The sequence below is a fragment of the Callithrix jacchus genome, chromosome 4, assembly GCF_049354715.1.
Source record: "Callithrix jacchus isolate 240 chromosome 4, calJac240_pri, whole genome shotgun sequence".
Lineage (NCBI taxonomy): Eukaryota > Metazoa > Chordata > Mammalia > Primates > Cebidae > Callithrix > Callithrix jacchus.
The window spans coordinates 34314257-34336760 of NC_133505.1; the positions used below are offsets into that span (position 1 = coordinate 34314257).

The window sequence follows — 22504 nt, forward strand, 5'->3', positions numbered from 1 at the left end:
ACGAATGGATAAAACAGCCAGTTAACATCAAATGGCAGTAATCCTAAATTTAAATCGACTGAATCCCCCAATCAAAAAATACAGCCAAAACCCAACGGTATGCTACATCCAGACCCATTTTGCATGCAAGGATACATAAAGACTCAAAACAAAGGGATGGAGAAAGATTACCAACCAAATGGAGAGCAAAAATAAATAAATAAAAAGCAGGAGTTGCAATTCGCGTATCGGATAAAATAGATTTTAAAGCAACAAAGATATAGTGGTAAAAGGATCAATGCAACAACAAGAGCTAACAATCCTAACACCCAGATACACAGAGACTTAGACTCAATGAGACAGAAAAGTAATAAGGATATCAAGGACTTGAACTCATATCTGGAACAAGTAAACTTCATAAATATTTATAGAGCTCTCCACTTTAAATACACAAAATATACATTCTTGTCAATACCACATCACACCTACTCATAGGTTTAAATGAAATATTGATTGACCATTATTAATACCCTTTTATTTATAATAAAGCAATATTTCCATTCTCTCTCCCTTTTTTCTTCCTCTTTCTTCCTCTCCTTCACTCCTTTTCTTACCTTCTCTCAAAAAAAAAGAAAAAAAGAAATCAACTTGTAGACCTCTAGATCCAGGTAGGCAATATCTCTCTCATTGCCTGATTTCCTTCCTTCCCTTCTCTTCCTCCCTCCCTACCTCCCTCCCTTCCTTTCTTCCTCCCTCCCTTTCTTCTTTCCTCCCTTCCTGCCTTCTTCCCTTCCTCCCTAAAAAAAAAAAAAAAAGGTGACCTTTGAGTGGAGATTTGAGGGATGTTAGGAGCTGTACACAAGGATGACTGGGAAAGCCCATTTCAGGCAGGAACCTTCAGTGCAGATGCACTAGGGCAGGAAAGTGTCTGTGTACCTGGAAGGAGGAAGAGGCCAGAAGGGCTGGACAGAGAGAAACTGAAATGAGGTCAGAGGTGTAGCCAGAGCAGGTAGGCCTGGAGGGTGTGGGAATGGTTTTGATCTTTGCTTTGAATCACATGGGGAGTTAGATAACAGTTTTGAGAAGTGGGACATGGTGGGACTTATGCTTTGAAAGCTTTCTGGCTGCTGTGCTGAGAACAAAATTGGGATCTGGGGGACAAGTGAGGCAGTAGGGAAATGGTGGCGAAGGAGTGCAGTATTCCAGGATGGAGACGCTGGTTACCTTGACTGTGGTGTGAGCAGGGGAAATAGTGGGGGTGATGGGATTCTGGGAGATTCTGAAGATTTACTTCACAGCACTTGCTAATGGATTGCATCTGTGGTGTGTGAAAGAAGAATCAAGGACACCCACAGTGTTGGACTGAGTGAGCAGAAGGGTGGAGCTGCTGTCAGTGGAGATGGGGAGACTCTGGCAGGAGCATACGGAGGAGAGGGTATCACAGGCATTCAGTGCAGGAGACATCTACGAGGAGTGCAGGTAAGGGGCCCAAATGCCTCTGCAGCTACAGCTTCACCATCCAGTTACTCTCCTGCTTCAACCCTGCTGTGTCTCAGAGCCAGAGCACTGATTCTCCCCTGGCCTGTCTGCACAGGTATGTGGGAGTCAGGGAAGTTATGGTCTGCTGTTGGTTGTAATAAGTCACGAATTATTGTGCTGTCTCAGATAATTAAGGTAATAATAAAAGAATTTGTAACTAGAACACTTATTCAGAAGACTACAATGCAGTTTTTTATTCATCTAAAGATGACAACAGAAGAAAAATTGTTGAACAAAAAAGATAATATTAGAAGGCAGCAAATGACAATGTACAGACTTAAACCCAATGAGGTCAACAATGACATTAAACATAATGGACTCACACACTCCAATGATGACAAATAGTGCAGAAGGGGAAAAATAAGTCAATATATAAATAACTGTAGGCTGTTTACAAAAGCCACAATTTCAGTAGAAGATACGAAAAAGTTGAAAGGAAAAGGGCAGAAGAGAAATATCAGACAAACATTCATGAAAACCGCACGGAGGTGCCATTTATAAAAATTACAGGACGTGAATCTCCTGGGACATAGAGTACGTGTAGACAGCTCACAATGTCTTTTGACTTTTTAAAAAAAACAGGGTCTGTTGCCCAGACTGAAATACCTCAACGTAACCTCAAAATTCTGGGCTGAAGCAATTCTCCTGCCTCAGCCTTACAAATAGCCAGGACTATAGGCATGTGCCAATACACCTGGCTGTAACGTCTCATTTTCTCATTTGATCTGGTGTGATCAAGTAAGCAATATCATGCCATGTGTTTGACTTGCAGTAGGTGCACAACAGTTATCAGGGGAATGAAGAAATAAAACCACTTAGTAATTCAAGCCATATCCACATGTACATTTTACAGATGAGGAGCAACATTTCAACCAAATAACGTATAATAAATTGATTTCCATCATCTAGAGCAGAATTGAGAACATGGGCTAAAGAAATCAGAGCTCCACTAGGGGTCATAGCACGTATTATGCAAGTGAGATACGCTAGTTCCTAGAACTGGAATTGATACATTTTAAGATATACTAAACAGAGTGTGGAAGGATTAACTGAATGCAGAGATAAAGGAAGAAAATGGGATTAGATCCAAGATGGCCGACCACTAACAGCTCAGGATTGTAGCTCCCAGTGAAAGCTCAGAGAACGAGACGACGCCACAGCATTAGATGAATTTTCGTCACTCACCGATTAGCCGATTCCCAGTGGAGGAGCCCCACGGGTCGCCAGCGCGACTCTTGTGGCTGCCGCAGCGGTTTTGCCGGCGTCTCGGCGCAGCAGCTCTTCACGCAGAGCCAACGGGACTGCTTCCCCTGCTGACTGGAGTTTGGAGCTCCAGGAAGTCAGAGCCGCTTGTTGCGGACTCAAGAGGGAAGCCAGACCAGAGATTCCCGGGCAGAAGAGCACCATCAGTCTTATCGCTGCTATTTAGGCTGCCACAGTGGGTTGCTCGGATCCCAGCACTGGGAATCAATAAGTCGGACGTCGACTCAGAAAACTAATTAGAAAGGCGGTTCATTTACAATGAAGGGAAAAAAACAGCCTAAGAAGGCCGAGTATACTCAAAATCAGAACCCATCAGCAACGGAACAAGCCCTGATGGAAAAGGACTCATCAGCAACGGAACAAGCCCTGATGGAAGAGGACTCATCAGTAACAGAACAAGCCCTGATGGAAAAGGACTGTGTTCCATTATCTGAAGTAGGCTTTAAAAGGTGGATAATAAGAAACTTCTGGGAGTTAAAGGAACTTGTTCTAACCCAATGTAAAGAAACTAAGAACTTGGAAAAAAGATTAGATGAAATGTTGAAAAGAATAGACAATATAGAGAGGAATACAAATGAACTTATGGAGTTGAAAAATACAACACGAGAACTCAGTGAAATATGTACAAGCTTAAACAGCCGAATGGATCAAGCAGAAGAAAGGGTATCAGAGGTAGAAGACCAACTTAATGAAACAAAACGACAAGACAAGAATAGAGAAAAAAGGATAAAAAGGAATGAGCAAAGTCTCCAAGCAATATGGGACTATGTGAAAAGACCTAATATACGCTTGATTGGTGTACCTGAATGTGAGGGAGAGAATGAAGTCAAGCTGGAAAATACTCTCCAGGACATTATCCAGGAAAATTTTCCTAATTTAGCAAAGCAGGACACTATTCAACCCCAGGCAATACAGAGAACACCACAAAGATATTCCTCAAGAAGACCAACCCCAAGGCACATAATCATTAGATTCACCAAGATCGAAACGAAGGAGAAAATATTAAGGGCAGCCAGAGAGAAAGATCAAGTCACCCATAAAGGTAAGCCTATTAGGCTTACAGCAGATCTCTCAACGGAAACCCTACAAGCTAGAAGAGAGTGGGGGCCAATATTCAATATACTTAATCAACAGAACTTTCAGCCCAGAATTTCATATCCTGCCAATTTAAGCTTTACATTTGAAGGAAAAATAAAATCTTTTAGGAACAAGCAAGTACTCAGAGATTTTATTACCACCAGGCCTGCTTTACAAGAACTTCTAAAAGAAGCATTATACACAGAAAGGAACAACCAGTATGACCCTTTCTAAAAATACATCAAAAAGTAAAAAGCATTAACATAAAGAAGAATTTTTATCAACGAAAGGACAAAATAGCCAGTTAACAACAAAATGGCAGCAACCCTAAATTTAAATCGACCAAATCTCCCAATCAAAAGATACAGACAAAATCTAACGGTATATCCAAAGATATACATAGACTGAAAATAAAGGGTTGGAAAAAAAAAAACAAAAAAAAAAACCAAAAAACAAAAATGTACCAACCAAATGGAGAGCAAAAATAAATAAATAAGAAGCAGGAGTTGCAATTTTCACATTTGACAAAATAGATTTCAAAGCTACAAGGATACAAGGGTAAAAGGACTAATGTAATAATAAGAGATTTTAACACCCAGATACATAAGACCCATAATGAGATTTAGATTCAATGAGACAACAAATTGATAACGATACCCGGGACTGGAACTAAGATCCAGAACAAATAAACTCAATAGAGCTCTCCATGTTAAACACACAAAATATATATTATCCACAAAATCTAACGATATATCTGAAGATATACAAAGACTCAAAACAAGGGGATGGAAAAAAACTCACCAACCAAATGGAGAGCAAAAATAAATAAATAAAAAGCAGGAGTTGCAATTCTCACACTTAATAAAATAGATTTCAAAGCTACAAGGATGTAAGGGTAAAAGGATTAATGTAATAATAAGAGATCTTAACACCCAGATACAGAAGACATATAATGAGATTTAGATTCAACGCGACAACAAATTGATAACGATATCCAGGACTTGAACTCAGAGCCAGAACAAATAAACACAATAGAGGTCCCCATTTTAAACAAGTAAAATATGCATTAACCACTTTAAACACTCAAAATATTGATCGGCCATTATTGAAACCCATTTTAGGAATGAAATAATATTCCCTTTTCCCTCTTTTTCTTTTTTTCCCCTTCTTTTTCTCTTTTTCCCTAAAAAAAAAAAAAAAAAAAAAAATGGCTTTTCCTAAAAGACTTGTTTTTACTCTGTCTCCTAATAAAAAGAAAAAAAAAAAAAAAAAAAAAAAAAGGAAGAAAATGCATTTGTTTAACAGATGGTTAGAATCTTTAAATAAACAACTTTTTAAAAAGTGGCCTTACGTGGACCAAAGCAAAGATGAGCTCAAGTGTCAGGTGGGACAATGCCTGAGGAAGGGCAGCTCCTAGATACAAGGGAGACCTTTAAATCCTGGGACATTTTCGGTTGTCATATTGGGATTGGTGGGAGAGGGTGAGTGGGGTGCTGCTGGCAAACCTCCCAAAATGCGCAGGACAACCCACTCCACAAGGGACTCTCTGTCCCAAATGGTTAACAGTGCTACTGTTGAGAAACCTGCGCCAGAAGTAAGTGCTGTAATGTCCTCACCATCTTACAGATTTAAAAACTGAGGCACCAGGGGAGGACTCAAGATGGCGCTGTGAGAACAACCCAGGATTGAAGCTTTCGCTGGATGCGTGGAGAGGGTGAGTCGGGGAAGCATTTCCAGACAAATCTTAGTTGCCCACAGAACAGGGAAATTCCCAGGTATAAAAGAGACGTGGGACGCCAAGCAGAGATCTTGGTTGGTGTAGCCAGGAGCCGGTGCGGCTCCGGCCCACGCCGGAGCACAGAGGCACTCCACAGAGCTCCATACAAAAGCGTACTGTTACGAGTGCCCTGTTGAATGGGCAAACTGAGACCCGTGAGGGCTGAACTTGAGACTGAAAGGGACTTGGACTGTGAGCCAGCCCAGGAAATCCCAGGGACTCAGTGTTGGGGGTAGCACAGTGTGACAAACAAAACGGTGATTCCAAATGCTCCCCGTGAAAAGGTTTTCTTAACGCGCAGCTCCGTGGGGGAGGAGCGTCCACCATTACTGAGGCAATCAGCCCCTACTCAGGTACACGCCCATTGCTGATACAGCCTGCCATTGCCGAGGCAACCCGGTACAACAGAGAGACTCCGCCTCAGGGCGTAGCCCACGGCAACAGGGCGGAGACCACAGCAGAAGGGCAGAGCCTGCAGCAACAGGGGGAACCTCACACCAGCAGGGCAGAGCCTTGGCAGGCAAAAAGCGCCTCCTAGCTGGGCAGGACAGTGAGGCGGACACTCACAAGGAAAGCCCAAACCCTCCCCCAGACAGAGCATCTGAGAAAAAGAAAGAGTTTTTTCATGAGTTAGGTTGCAGCAGAATTAAACATAGAAGCCTAGCAGCCCTGAATGAACCACAGAGCTCACAGCTTACCACTTGAGCTCCTACAAAGTACATACTGTCTCCTCAAGCAACTCTCTGACCCCTCTATATCCAAAAGACTGACATTTGGCAGGCATCATTCTGCCAAGATAGCAGAAAAATAAACTGGTAGCAATACTCGCTGTTCCACAGCTGCTATAGGTGCACCCCAGACAAGCAGGGCCTGGAGTGGACCTCAGCAGTCATACAGTGAAAAGGCTAGACTGGTAGAAGGAAAACAAAGTAACAGAAATACTCCATCATCAACAATCTGGGTGTCCACTCAGAGACCCAATCGAAAAGTCAGCAAATACACAGACGACAGGTGGATAAATTCACAAAGATGGGAAGAAACCAGCGCAAAAAGGAGGAAAACACCCGAAACCAGAACACCTCGCCTCCTAGAAAGGACCAAAACTCCTCACCAGCAAGGGAACAAAGCTGGATGGAGAATGACAGTGACGAAATGATGGAATTAGACTTCAGAAGGTGGATAATGAGAAACCTTTGTGAGCTAAAAGAACATGTTTTAAATCAATGCAAAGAAACTAAGAACCTTGAAAAAAGATTTGAGGAAATGATAACAAGAATGGATACCTTAGAGAGGAATATGAATGAATTAAAGGAGCTGAAAAACACAATACGAGAACTTCATGAAACATGCACAAGTTTCAATAGCCGAGTTGACCAAGCAGAAGAAAGAATATCAGAAGTCGAAGATCAACTCAATGAAATAAAACGAGAAACCAAGATTAGAGAAAAAAGCACAAAAAGGAATGAATAAAGTCTCCAAGAAATGTGGGACTATGTGAAGAGACCTAACCTACGTTTGATAGGCTTACCAGAATGTGACGAAGAGAATGAATCCAAGCTGGAAAATACTCTTCAGGACATTATCCAGGAAAATTTCCCCCACCTAGCAAGACAAGCCAACACTCAACTGCAGGAAATACAGAGAACACCACAAAGATATTCCGCAAGAAGAGCAACTCCAAGGCACATAATCGTCAGATTCAACAAGGTTGAAATAAAGGAGAAAATACTAAGGGCAGCCAGAGAGAAAGGCCAGGTCACCCACAAAGGGAAGCCCATCAGACTCACAGCAGATCTCTCGGAAGAAACACTACAAGCCAGAAGAGAGTGGGGGCCGATATTCAACATCCTTAAAGAAAAGAACTTTCAACCCAGAATTTCATATCCAGCCAAACGGAGCTTCAGAAGTGAAGGAAAAATAAAATCCTTTGCGAACAAGCAAGTACTCAGAGATTTTGTCACCACCAGGCCTGCTTTACAAGAGCTCCTGAAAGAGGCACTACACATAGAAAGGAACAATGAGTACCAGCCATTCCAAAATCACACTAAATGCTACAGAGCATCAACATAATGAAGAATCTACAACAACTAACGGGCAAAAGAGCCAGCTAGCATCAAAATGGCAGTATCAAATTCACACATAACAATATTAACCCTAATTGTAAATGGACTAAATGCACCAATCAAAAGACACAGACTGGCAAATTGGATAAAAAGCCAAAACCCATCAGTGTGCTGTATCCAGGAAACCCATCTCACATGCAAGGATACACAAAGGCTCAAAATAAAGGGATGGAGGAAGATTTACCAAGCAAATGGAGAGCAAAAGAAAGCAGGAGTTGTAATTCTCATCTCTGATAAAATAGATTTTAAAGCAACAAAGATCAAAAGAGACAAAGAAGGCCATTACATAATGGTAAAAGGATCGATACAACAAGAAGAGCTAACGATCCTAAACATATATGGACCCAATACAGGAGCACCCAGATACATAAGGCAAGTTCTTAACGACTTACAAAGAGACTTAGACTCCCACACAATACTAGTGGGAGACTTTAATACTCCACTGTCAATATTAGACCAATCAACCAGACAGAAAATCAACAAGGATATCCAGGGCTTGAACTCAGACCTGGAGACAGCAAACCTGATAGACATTTACAGAACTCTCCACCCCAAATCCACAGAATATACATTCTTCTCAGCACCACATCACACCTACTCTAAAATTGACCACATAATTGGAAGTAAAGCACTGCTCAGCAAATGCAAAACAACTGAAATCATAACAAACAGCCTCTCAGTCCATAGGGCAATCAAGTTAGAACTCAGAATTCAGAAACCTACCCAGAACCGCACAGCTTCATGGAAACTGAACAACTGGCTCCTGAATGTTGACTGGATAAACAACGAAATGAAGGCAGAAATAAAGAAGTTCTTCGAAACTAATGAGAACGAAGACACAACATGCCAGTATCTCTGGGACACATTTAAAGCAGTCTCTAGAGGAAAGTATATAGCAATAAGTGCCCATATGAGAAGAATGGAGAGATCCAAAATTGACACCCTATCGTCTAAATTGAAAGAGCTAGAGGAGCAAGATCAAAAAAACTCAAAACCCAGCAGAAGACAAGAAATAACTAAGATCAGAGCTGAACTCAAGGAGAATGAGACACGAAAAACCCTCCAAAAAATCAACAAATCCAAGAGCTGTTTTTTTGAAAAGATCAACAAAACAGACGGACCACTAGCCAGATTGATTAAAATCTGAAAAGAGAGAACAACCAAATACATGCAATAAAAAATGATAAGGGGAAATCACCACAGATTCCACAGAAATTCAAACCATCATCAGAGAATATTACAAACAACTCTATGCACATAAACTAGTAAACCTGGAAGAAATGGATAAATTCCTGGACTCCTGTGTCCTCCCAAGCCTAAACCAGGAGGAAGCTGAAACTATGAATAGACCAATAACAAGGTCTGAAGTCGAGGCAGCAATTAAGAGCCTACCACACACAAAAAAGCCCAGGTCCAGATGGGTTCATAGCCGAATTCTACCAGACACACAAAAAGGAGCTGGTACCATTTCTTCTGAAACTATTCCAAATAATCCAAAAAGAAGGAATCCTTCCCAAATCATTCTATGAGACCAATATCATCCTGATACCAAAACCTGGCAGAGACCCAACGAGAAAAGAAAACTTCAGGCCAATATCCATGACGAACATAGATGCAAAAATCTTCAATAAAATATTGGCAAGCCGATTGCAACAGCAAATCAAAAAACTTATTCATCATGATCAAGTAGGATTCATCCCGGGGATGCAAGGCTGGTTCAACATACGCAAGTCTATAAATGTAATTCACCACATAAACAGAACCAAAAACAAAAACCACATGATTATCTCAATTGATGCAGAGAAGGCATTTGACAAAATTCAACAGCCCGTTATTCTAAAAACCCTCAATAAACTCGGTATCCATGGAACGTATCTGAAAGTATTAAAAGCTATTTATGACAAACCAAAAGCCAATATTATACTTAATGGGCAAAAACTGGAAGCATTCCCTTTGAAATCCGGTGCTAGACAAGGATGCCCTCTGTCACCACTCCTATTCAATATAGTACTGGAAGTTCTAGCCACAGCAATCAGGCAAGAAAAAGAAATAAAGGGTATTCAAATAGGAAAAATGGAAGCCAAACTATCTCTATTTGCAGACGACATGATAGTATACCTAGAAGACCCCATCGCCTCAGCCCAAAAACTCCTGAAACTGATAAGCAACTTCAGCAAAGTCCCAGGATATAAAATCAATGTGCAAAAATCACAAGCCTTCCTCTACACCAATAACAGACTTAAAGAGAGCCAAATCAAGAATGAACTGCCATTCACAATTGCTACAAAGAGAATAAAATACCTTGGAATACAACTCACAAGGAACGTAAGGGACCTCTTCAGGGAAAACTACAAACCACTGCTCAACGAAATCAGAGAGGAAACAAACAGATGGAGAAACATTCCATGTTCATAGTTAGGAATAATTAATATCGTAAAAATGGCTATACTGCCCAAAGTAATTTAGAGAATCAATGCTATACCCATCAAGCTACCATTGACTTTCTCCACAGAACTGGAAAAAACCACCATGAACTTCATATGGAACCAAAAGAGAGCCTGCATAGCCAAGTCAATTCTAAGCAAAAGGAACACAGCGGGGGGCATCACACTACTGGATTTCAAACTATACTACAAGGCTACAGTAATCAAAACAGCGTGGTACTGGTACCAAAACAGAGATATAGACCAATGGAACAGAACAGAGGCATCAGAGGCAACACAACATAGCTACAACCATACAATCTTTGATAAACCCGACAAAAACAAGCAAAGGGGAAAGGATTCCCTGTTCAACAAATGGTGCTGGGAAAACTGGCTAGCCATGTGCAGAAAGCAGAAACTGGACCCCTTCCTGACACCTTACACTAAAATTAACTCCAGATGGATTAAAGACTTAAACATAAGACCTGGCACCATAAAAACCCTAGAAGGAAATCTAGGCAAAACTATCCAGGACATAGGAGTAGGCAAGGACTTCATGAACAAAACACCAAAAGCATTGGCAACAAAAGCCAAAATAGAGAAATGGGACCTAATGAAACTCCACAGCTTCTGCACAGCAAAAGAAACAGTCTCTAGTGTGAATCGGCAACCAACAGAATGGGAAAAATTTTTTGCAATTTACCCATCTGACAAAGGGCTGATATCCAGAATTTACAAAGAACTCAAACAGATTTACAGGAAAAAAACAAACAAGCCCATTCAAAAGTGGGCAAAGGATATGAACAGACACTTTATGAAAGAAGACATATATGAGGCCAACAGTCATATGAAAAAATGCTCATCGTCACTGGTCATCAGAGAGATGTAAATCAAAACCACATTGAGATACCATCTCACGCCAGTTAGAATGGCAATCATTAAAAAATCTGGAGACAACAGATGCTGGAGAGGATGTGGAGAAAAAGGAACACTTTTACACTGTTGGTGGGAGTGTAAATTAGTCCAACCATTGTGGAAGACGGTGTGGCGATTCCTCAAGGCCTTAGAAATAGAAATTCCATTTGACCCAGCAATCCCATTACTGGGTATATATCCAAAGGACTATAAATTGTTCTACTACAAGGACACATGCACACGAATGTTTATTGCAGCACAATTTACAATAGCAAAGACCTGGAATCAACCAAAATGCCCATCGATGATAGACTGGATTGGGAAAATGTGACACATATACACCATGGAATATTATGCAGCAATCAGAAATGATGAGTTCATGTCCTTTGTAGGGACATGGATGAATCTGGAGAACATCATTCTCAGCAAACTGACACAAGAACAGAAAATGAATCATCGCATATTCTCACTCATAGGTGGGTGATGAAAAATGAGAACACATGGACACAGAGAGCGGAGTACTAAACACTGGGGTCTATAGGGGGGAAAGGGGAGGGCCAGTGGGAGGGGGAGGTGGGGACGGATTGCCTGGGGAGAAATGCCAAATGTGGGTGAAGGGGAGAAAGCAAACAAAACACACTGCCATGTGTGTACCTATGCAACTGTATTGCATGCTCTGCACATGTATCCCAAAACCTAAAATGCAATAAAAATTAAATAATTAAAAATAAAAAATAAAAATAAAAACTGAGGCACCAAAAGGAAAAGTGTCAGTAGGACCAGAGCTGCAAGTTGAATCCAGGCGGCCTGGTTGCAAAGTCTTGGCTTCCTGGTCAAGTCAAGGACCCAGTACCACAGACAATCCTGGCTTTGTGGTGCCCTCATGGTCTTTGGGCGCCCCCTGGGGTTGGCACTAGGCCTGTGGAAAATTAGCCTTGCGGGAAAAACAAAAACAGCTTTGGGTAGGGAGATATACCTTCAGGCCCTCCACATTTCAAGCCATGACTTACGCTCAGAAAAAATAATGTCTGCCCTAATTATCTCTCCAATCCTGCTTTCCCTGTCTCGGCCAGTGTCCTCCCTCGACTCCATCAACATCAGCACCTGCCAGATGCCCACAATCCACCATGTGAGGAGTGAAAAGGCCCCAGGACTAAAGGACAAGTGTGACATGGTAAAAGCCCCATAAAATGGCATACCTCAACCATACCTCGGCTTTCTATTGAAACTGCTCTTTGTAACCCAAACGTGACAGGCAAGCAGTCCAAACCCATGCCATCTAGTGACTTGTAATAAGTAATTAAGGACTGTGACTTGTAATAAGTAATTAAGGACTGGAATTTCCTCCCTACCCACAATGTGTGTAAACAAATGCTAATCTTGACTTTTGTGAACCACTTAAGTAACAACCAGAATGTCAAAAGTCCCCTGGCCCTTGGAGTGTCCAGAGCCCCTCACCCTCATCTTCGCCCAGGAATCCAATGGAATGTCCGGAACCCCCTCACCCTCATCTCTGCCCAGAAGGTGATTTAGAGAATCCACTAGCCCTTGGAATGTCTTAAGCCTCTCACCCTCACCCCCACCCCCACCCCTCACCCTCACTCCCAAGGTGATTTTTATGGGTATAAAGGGTCTTGACACCCTCTTTTCAAGGCCATGGGTGTGAGAGACACGAGTCCTCCATAGCCACTGGCAAGAAAGACCCTGCAATTTGGCATACTTTTGTCTTGGTGTTGACTTTCTATGCTTGGGCCAGTACAACATTTTGGAAGCTCCAGCAAGATTTATCTTCATCACCAGACAAAAGCCATCTCAAAGTCTCACCCGGGCAGCCACTCCCACCTCAGGGACCTCTAGGGGAGGCACCCCCTGAGATGTTCCAGGGCCCTAGAGTTCCAGCCCCATGGAGGATGAGCTACTACCCGGCCGACATTCACCTGAAATTCCTCAGGGTTCTGGGAACTTCCAGAGGTAAGTCAGGTCTGGGGACCAGTCCGTTGAGGGGAGGGGTGCCTGAGTCAGTGACCAGACATGGTCATTGCAACTCTGATCAGGCAAGCCTACCGTGAGATGTCACTGGAGGCTCAGGTTGCCTCATTAGAGGCTCGGGTTGCCTCACTGGAGGCTCAGGTTACCTCACTGGAGGCTTGGGTAATTTCGTTTTTGGTTGTTTTCCATAACCTCGGTGTGAGTGACAGAGTGAGTGTGTATATATGTAGTCCCACGGCTGGAAGGTTATGTGGCTTGTATGATCCTTCACCCACAGTTCCACAAGGACGTCATAAGGCATAACACTGATTCATTTCAGGACTGAAAATTCTGAGGTGACCAGACCTGGGGTTTATATGGGTATACCTTAGCCAAGATGCTCTGAAACATTCCTCTGGGGACATGGCCGGGCAGGCATCAGACTGGTCTCCATCCTTTGTTTGTCAGTCCTATATGTGGTTCTGTCTTTATTGTAGATTCACCAGTTTTGTTAGACTCCTGCTGGCTGATATACTGTTACTCTTGAGGTGGATAATATTCTCCATTGGCTAAGAGACCATTTACTTCAAGGAACTCTAATTGAGTTTATACCCCTGGAAATAATTCTGTTCTTTTCTTCTTCTTATTCTATCATTGAGGCTTCATTCTTCCTTTTTTTCATGTCCGAGAGAAAATTCTGCCCCCGACGACTTGGGTGTAGTTTTTTTTCTCTGTTTTAAGGACTCAAACTTTAAAGAAGAACCTACCACCCCTCTTTGCCCATTTAGGGTAAAAAAGGAGTAGTTGTCTTTTCTGTCAATAGAAACAGAAACAGGGAGGGAAAGAGGGGAGAGGACAAGAAAGTAGGGGAGGAAAAGAAAGAGAGGAGACAGAAGAGAAAGGAGAAAGAGAGAGAGAGTAGACAGAGAACAGAGAGAAAGAGAGAATGTAGACAGAAGAGAGGAGAGAGGACAAGAAAGTAAGAGAGGGAAAAAAAGAGGAGAGAGAAAAGAGAGAGAGAGGAGACAGAAGAGAGAGAGAGTAGACAGGAGACAGAGACAGGGAGGGAGAGAAGAGAGAAAAAATAGATAGAAGAGAGGAGAGAGGAGAAAGAAAGGGGAGAGGAGACAGAGACAAAGAGAAAAGAAAAAAGAGAAAGTAAGAAGAGAGAGAGATAGGGAGAGAGGAATTTAATGCTTTTTAGGGTCCCTGTGTCAAGGTGACCAAAAGCTGCAGAGGCAGGGAACTCATACCTGGCCCAGCGGCTGCAAGCTCAGTTTTTAAAATGACATAACAAGGGTTTTTTTTCTTTCTCTGCCAGCCTCCAGCCCTGCCCGTCTTTCAGGCAGGCCACATTGCCTCAGGGTGCAGTATTTGCATCCAAAATCTGGCTTTAAGAAAAGCTTTCTAACTCTTTGTAATGGAAGTGACTTCTTAGCACAGTAGTTAAGGTGTAGGGCCTGCAACTGTAAGATTGTTGGTTTAAATCCTCAGTGAAGCCAGTCTTAAATTAGTGAAATCTCTTGGGGAAAGTTTGGCATTCAAACAAACAAAATTAGCCAGGCTGTATGGAAAATGGTCGCAGGAACTCCTGGACACCCTGACCAGTTTCCATACATTAACCAATGGTTGGATTTAGTCCAACCCCACCAACCCCCAACCTTGCCATGGCTGAAACGTTGCATGAAACCGGCTAGACTTCAGGTCATGTTAGCCAGCCCAAAGAAAGCCCCTTCTGGGCCAGCCATTCTCCCCACGACAGCAGAGGATTAGAAATTACCTCCACCCTACTCAAGGCTCTCTGAACCAGGGCCTCAGCACCCCCCTCGACAGTACTAGTTGCCAAACCTTGTCCCCCCTGCATACCTGCAATGGAGCCCCACACCCACCGGCAGTCCTTCCACTCCAAGAGGCGCCCCAACAGGAGAAGACAATCAGGGTCGCCCATTCTTTGTTCACATCCCCTTCTTGTCAAGTGACTTATATAACTGGTAGGTGATAGAAGTTAAAGAGAGGGCCGAAACACCAAGTGCTGCACAAGCTTTATTAAGAGCAAGGGAAAAGCTGCCAGGCTGCACCCAAAATTGATGTGCAGCACCCGTGGTGTGGCAAGGGGGATTTTTATGGCCTGCAAGCCGGCAGATGCTTCCAGTGTGAGGGGCTGTGCAGGAGGGGAGGGGCTGGGGAACTGCTGAGTTTAATAGTTCCTGGGAGGGGTTCATGCTGGGGAGCTGCTAAGATGGTGAGAAGGGGAGGGTTAGGAACCTGCTGAGATGGAAATTTCCCCAGGATGGGGTCGTGCTTGGAGGCTGGAGAACTTAAGACGGTGGCAGAGTTTTACAATAAAGTAAGTTCTGTCAGAAAGCTCAACATTCCCCTTTCTTTGAGAAGCCCCAGGCTTTGACAGGGCTCTTAGAATCTATACTTCAGACTCATCACCCCACTTGGGATGACTGCCAACAATTATTACTGATTCTGTTCACCACAGAGGAAAGAGGCAAAAATAGACAAGAAGCCCTGAAAGCCATCATAGGTCCAGGGCGAGGAACAGTTAAAAAAAAAAAAAAAAAAACCGGTGAGGGGAGGACCAAATAAAAAGGTTTTTTCCTCTACCTGACCCCGATGGGACCCCAACACCTTGGGGGGTCACCAGGCTCTGAACACTTTTCACTGGTATCTTTTAGAAGGGGTTAGGGGAGCAGCCCACAAGCCCACAAACCTCTCCATGGCAGGGACTGTAACTCAGGGTCCGCAGGAGTCGCTGGCTGCCTTCCTTGACCGTCTACAAGACGCTTATCGAACCTACACTTCTGTTAACCCTGAGGCTCCGGAAAATCAGTGGACCATCAATCTGGCTTTTGTTTCCCAGTCAGCCCCAGATATTAAAAGAAAGTACAGAAGTTGAGGAATTCCAGGGAATAAATTTAACCCAATTGCTGGAAATTGTCCAGAAAGTTTTAAATAACAAGGATACTCCTGGAGCCATACAAAACAAAATTGTTACTAAGGCAGTAATAGCAGCCCTTCAGAAGACAGGAGTCATTCCACAAGGGCAGGGGGCCTTGTAAAAGGGACCCTGGGGTCCCTGGCCCCATTAGGAAGAAACCAATGTGCATACTGTAAAGAAGAGAAAATTAGAAAGAATGAGTGCTCCAAGAGAAAAAGAGGAGTAATTGCTCAGGAAAATCCACTAAGGGCTATCCTCAATTTAGAAGGTCAGGATTCACGGGGCTGGGGCTTTTATTTACTAAACCCCCAAGAGCTCGGGGTCACTTTAAGAGTTGAGGACAAACCCCTCAGCTTCTTAGTTGACACCAGGTGGCTCACTTGGTTCTTAGCCTCTGGGACCACTATCCAGTAAAAAAACAATTATCCAAGGGGCCGCAGGAAAACAACAACAACAACAACCCCTTGGACCACCAACTGACTCGTTGATCTGGGGAATGGCACTGTCACTCACTCCTTCTTAGCCATTCCAGAGTATCTGCACCCACTGCTAGGATGGAACTTACTTCACAAACTTCAAATAAGTATTTCTTTCTGTGAAGGTCAGGCTTGCCTCTCAATTCCTTTTCCCTTGGCATCAGGGCCACCTTGGCAAATCCTCATCACCTGTGCTCTGTCAGATGAGTATCTCTTGCAGGAAACTTTATTCCCAGAGACAGATCAACCACCAACATCAAACCTCCTCCACCAATTACAAGAGAATGGAAATTTCTCTTGGAGTTCCAAGAGAAATGGAAAGTTCCAAGAGAATGGAAGGTTCTACCTGGAGTGTGGGCCGAGACAAATTCCCCAGGCTTGGCAAGTCACCATGCCCCAGTCATGGTCCAGCTATTGGCAGCAGCAACTCCAGTCCAGGTATGACAATATCCCATGACCCAAGAAGCCAGACAGGAAATTATATAAACCAGACTCCTAAAAGGAGAGGTCCTTACTACCTGCAAGTCCCCCTGGAATACCCCATTACTCCCCATCTTAAAACCAGGCACAAAGGACTATTGGCCTGTACAGGACTTAAGGGAGTTAAACAAATAAGTGAAAACTGTCCACCCTACAGTTCCAAATCTGTACACCCTCCTAAGTCTCTTGGGTGCAGAACGCTGCCATTTCACTGTCTTGGATCTCAAGGATGCAGTCTTTTGCATCCCACTAGCCCCTGTTAGCCAGCCCATATTTGCTTTTGAATGGACTGATCCTGATACTGGGGTCTTGGGGCACCTCACTTGGACAAGGCTGCCTCAGGTGTTTAAAAACTCCCCCGCTCTATTTGATGAAACACTTAGCCAAGATCTTGCCACCTTCTGAGCTGAGTTCCCCAAGTGCACCCTACTCCAATATGTGGATGACTTACTCTTGGCTACAGGAACCGAGGAGGCCTGTAAAGAGACCACCCAGTCATTATTAAAGACCCTACAGACTTTGGATTACCAGGTCTCAGCTAAAAAAACCCAACTCTGCCAATCCAAAAGTTACTTACCTGGGCTATATCACAGAGAGAGGCAACTGGGCACTGGTACCCAGCCGAGTCCAAGCGGTGCTGCAAATACCCACCCCTACCATGAAATGCCAAGTTTGAGAATTCCTTGGGGAGTAGGGTACTGCAGGCTATGGGTTTTGGGATTCGCCAAGATAGCCAAGCCCCTATATGCCTGAACTGGAGGAAATCAGCCCTTGACTTGGACAGAGATAGAGCAATGGACTTTTGACAAGCCCAAGACTGCCCTGACTATGGCCCCAGCCTTGGCCTTGCCAGACATCTCTAAACTCTTCCGGTTGTTTGTGCATGAAAAACAGGGAGTTGCTAAGGGGGTGCTCACCAAGATGTTGGGACCATGGTCCCAACCAGTCGCCTTCCTTTCAAAAAGACTTGATCCTGTAGCCTCTGGGTGGCCAGCTTGTCTGAGGTTGGTGGCAGCTACAGTCCTGTTAGTCAAGGAAGCGGACAAATTAACCTCGGGACAGGAGTTAAACTTAGTGGCACCCCACCTGGTGGAGTCACTATTTTGTGGAGCTCTTGGAAAATGGATGCCAAATGCCCTCATAGTTCAATATCAGGCTTTACTTTGGACCAGCCCCGCATAAAGTTTTTAAAGGCTACAGTTTTAAACCCTGCCACTCTGCTACCAGACAGCAAGCCGAAGGAGCCCATACATGACTGCCAACAGATAATGGATGTCATCCACACGGCTCTACCGGACCTCACCGACGTCCCCCTGCAGAATCCAGAAAAGGTACTGTATACGGATGGCAGCAGTTTCATGGTCAATGGAGTCAGGTACACCGGGGTGGCTGTAGTCACCCTAGAGAGGGTTGTCTGGACCCAGCTCTTCCATATGGAACCTCAGCCCAAAAGGCAGATCTCAGAACCTCTGACAAAAGCCTTAGACTGGGCAGAGGGAAAAACTGTTAACATCTACATGGATAGCTGATATGCCTTTGCTCATGTACATAAAGCCATTTATAAAGAAAGAAGACTACTTACATCAGAGAAAAAAAAACATCAAAAATAAAAAAGAAATCCTAGCCCTACTAGAGGCTATATAGAAGCCTAAGACAGTGGCATTAATACACTGCAAAGGGCACCAGAAGGGAGATTCACCAGAGGTGAGGGGAAATAGGGTGGCTGACCTACAAGCCAGACAGGCAGCCTTGGGACCAGTAAAACCTCTGGCTCTTCTTGTATTTCTGCCATCCCCAACCCTGCCCTCTACCCCTATGTACTAATTAAGAAAACTTTGCTAAAGAACAAGGGGACACACAAAATTCCACAGGATGGTGGATTCTACCAGACACAAGGATTGTGGTCCCCAAAGCTCTAGGATGGGCCCTAGTTAAGGAGACACATCAGGCCACTCACTTAGGACAGACCAAACTAACTGAGCTGCTAAAAGCCAAATACTACATTCCCCACTTACCTGAACTTATAAAGAAAATTACTACCTGGTGTGATGTATGTGCCTGAGTAAATCCGGGAGGGAGCAGGTCTAGCCAGGTAGGAGTGAGACTCAGAGGGACTAGCCCTGTGGAGCACTGGGAAGTAGATTTCACTGAAATAAAACCCCCAGTAAATGGCTATAAATACCTCTTGGTGTTTGTAGATACGTTCTCTGGATGGGTCGAAGGCTTCCCCCCTAGGTCCAAGACTGCTTTGGTGGTCACAATAAAACTATTAGAGGACCTTGTTCCTCAGTTTAGCCTCCCTCTAACGCTGGGGTTGGCCTGCCTTTACTACACAAATTTCTCAGGGCCTAGCCAAGGCCTTGGATGTTTCCTGGAAATTGCACTGTACCTGTCATCCTCAGAGTTCAGGGCAAGTCAAACGAATGAACCGAACCTTAAAAGAAACCCTGACAATCTTTATCCTAGAGACCGAAGAAAACTGGGTCAGCCTGCTTCCTTTTGTCCTCCTCTGCATCCGATGCACACCCTATCAAAAAGGTTTCTCTCCTTTTTGAGATCATGTTTAGTAGGCCCCCTCCCTTACTCCCCAGACCCATGAATACCGTGCATGCTTAAGTCCATAGCTATATACTCCTTAAGTCCTTACAGGTGCTCCAGTCTGTTCAATCCCAGATACACCAGCTCATTAAGGACACCCGTCCCACCCTGTTGGAACTCGCAGAGCAGCCAGCGCACCCCTTCCAGCCTGGAGACTATCTTTGTTAAAAAATTCACCACCTCTGGCCTCACTCCCCATTGGAAGGGACCCTACACGGTTATCCTGACCACACACACCGCACTCAAGGTGGACGAACTAGCGGCCTGGATTCATCACACCCACGTCAAGACTGCCCCACCAGAAGCACAATGGAGCATCAAACACTCATCCCTCGACTCACTAAAGCTGAGACTTGTGTGCTCTTCATGGTCACCACCCTTGCCACCCTAATCTGTGCTGTACAGCCCTATAGCAACCCCCCCCCCAGAATCCACCTACAGGGATCCACTGGAGGATATGTTAGTTCCTTAACTGGGAAGGGATCCACCATAGTCAACTTAACCCTGGAGTACATTCCAAAGAATCCCATTACCTTCTCCCTAGACCTCTGTGCCCTCCTGGGCCCTAACTTAAATTTCAGAACAAGTGGAAGTGTAGCTGGGTGTGGCAGTTCAGGGGAAGAGCAACAACTATCTGTGCCCAGGATCCACCCCACAAAAAAGAAAAAAAAAGATGGAACTGTGGAGACTTAAATGAATTCTTTTGCCCCCACTGAAGTTGTGAAACTATCTCCACTATATCAGGATACACCAAAAACATAGACTCCTCCATCTCTTATAACCGAGACTCTCCCCCATCCTCATGCTACACTGGGTGTTGTAATCCACTCAAAATAACTGTAACTACCCCAGATGGTAGATGGACAATGGGGCAAACCTGGGGTCTCAGAGTCTATATGCATGGATAGGACATGGGAAAACTCTTTCCTGCTCCTCCTGGGACTCATGTTTGGCCCCTGCCTCCTAAACCAACTGCTCAGGTTTATAAAATCTAGGGTTGACTCCGTAAAATTAATGATATTAAGGTCTCAATATGGGCCCTTAGAACTGACAAACAATACTAACCTGTTGGAGGAATCAATGATTTAATTCCTGTAAATAAATAAGGGGGAAATGTGACATGGTGAAAGACCCATAAAACTGCATACCTCAACCATACCTCAGCTTTCTGTTGAAACTGCTCTCTGTAACCCAAATGTGACAGGCAAGCAGTCTAAATCCATGCCAACTTAGCCCCTGTGACTTGTAATAAGTAACTAAGGACTGTAATTTCCTCCCTATCCATAATGTGTGTAAACAAATGCTAATCTTGACTTTTGTGAACCACTGAAGTAACAACAGGAATGTCAAAAGTCACCTGGCCCTCAGAGTGTCCAGAGCTCCTCACCCTCATCTTTGCCCAGGAATCCACTGGAATGTCCAGAACCCCCTCACCCTCATCTCCACCCAGAAGGTGATTTGAAGAATCCACTAGCCCTTGGAATGTCTGAAGCCCCTGACACCCAACCCCTCCCCTCACCCTCACTCCTAAGGCGATTTATATGGGTATAAAATGTCTTGACACCCTCATTTCAGGGACACAGGATGGAGAGATGTGAGTCCTCCATAGCTGCCGGCAATAAAGACCCTGCAATTTGACATACTTTTGACTTGGTGTTGACTTTCTATGCTCGGGCCAGTACAACACAAGACTAGGTTTCATCCCAGCCATCTCTCCCCTCCCAGAGCTCTAGCTCTGTGCCTGTAGTGCTTAGGCTATTAATCTGGAGCCCAGGAACCCACCCTTCCATGACACTGCATGCAGAGGTGATGTTATGTGCACACGTGACTTACTCACAGGACATTGACTATTAATATTAATCAGATCAGGAGGGGCACAAGACACAATTCTTGCCCCAACAGCTTGTTATTGTCTAAATTAAAGAAAGTGTAGAGATCGAGGGAGGCCCTAGCTGCAAATCTTGTACCTCTTCTAATGAAGTTCTGAAAAGAAGAGCAAGGTATTCACCCTGCTCTGGGGATACAGCAGGAAAGCAGAGTGTTCATGGATTTCAAATTCCGTTAAAGAAATATCAGTTTGGCAAAATATCCAAGTCACTTCTCTAAGCCCCAAACAACATCTAACAAACAACAAAAAAAAAAGCAAAAGTTGAGCCCAGGTGAAACCACTGAAGCTATAAAACTCTGTGAGACCTTCAGTTAGAAAGAAGGACAGTGCAATTTAGGGCTGCAGCAGAAAACCTCTACATCATATAGGGATTTTCTTCATCATGAAGTTCCCCTGAAGGCATCTGCTCCCTTCAGCAGTGCAGGGTGGGGCATTTCTGTGTAAAAAGATACAATCTCCTTGGATTCCTGGTGTTGACACTTAGTACTCACGGTCCGACTTTGTAGATGCCAACTTCACATTCAACATCTTTCAGTTAGTTTTCTTACTCTGTCTAAGCAGAGAACTTGAAATTGTTTCTGAGGTAGAAAACCAGGGACTGATTATGTGAGCTCTCACCCCAGCCTGTGGCTCTCTTATGCAATAATCATAGAGATGGGCCAACAGAATGTGTAGCAAGGTAAACATAAACCCTTTATTTCAACCTATATTTGGCTTTTCTAGTGATGTTCTAATCTTGCTCCAGTCTTAGCATTTTAATATTTATAATTTTACCTGAATTTTATTTTATAGGAAGTCATATGCATATATTTCTGCTGGGTTGTCAGTGAAAACCTTCTCAAAACAACTCTAGAGGAAAGACAGGTAAATAAATGCATGGTGCTCCCGTGTATTAGTGCTCACTGCATCTTACAAATGGATCAGCCCCACTCCAACATGTGGTGTTTTAACAAATGGTGGTAGAAACCTGGATAGCCACATGCAAAAGAATGATACTAGAAAAATTCTTGCCCTTCTATTACATTCTATACAGAAATTATATCAGAATGGC

General features: G+C 43.8%; 1 long non-coding RNA gene and 1 other non-coding gene across 2 annotated transcripts in view; one reads left to right on the top strand and one right to left on the bottom strand.

The window, feature by feature from the left end:
* LOC103792335 (large ribosomal subunit protein uL4) overlaps positions 1–22504 on the bottom strand; it is a 521713-nt gene that overhangs the window by 30571 nt on the left and 468638 nt on the right. The window lies entirely within an intron of this gene.
* On the top strand, positions 16192–21183 carry LOC144582306 (uncharacterized). The gene is made up of 3 exons (XR_013534775.1): positions 16192–16925; positions 18195–18298; positions 19608–21183. It is a non-coding gene; the product is annotated as an uncharacterized LOC144582306 (long non-coding RNA).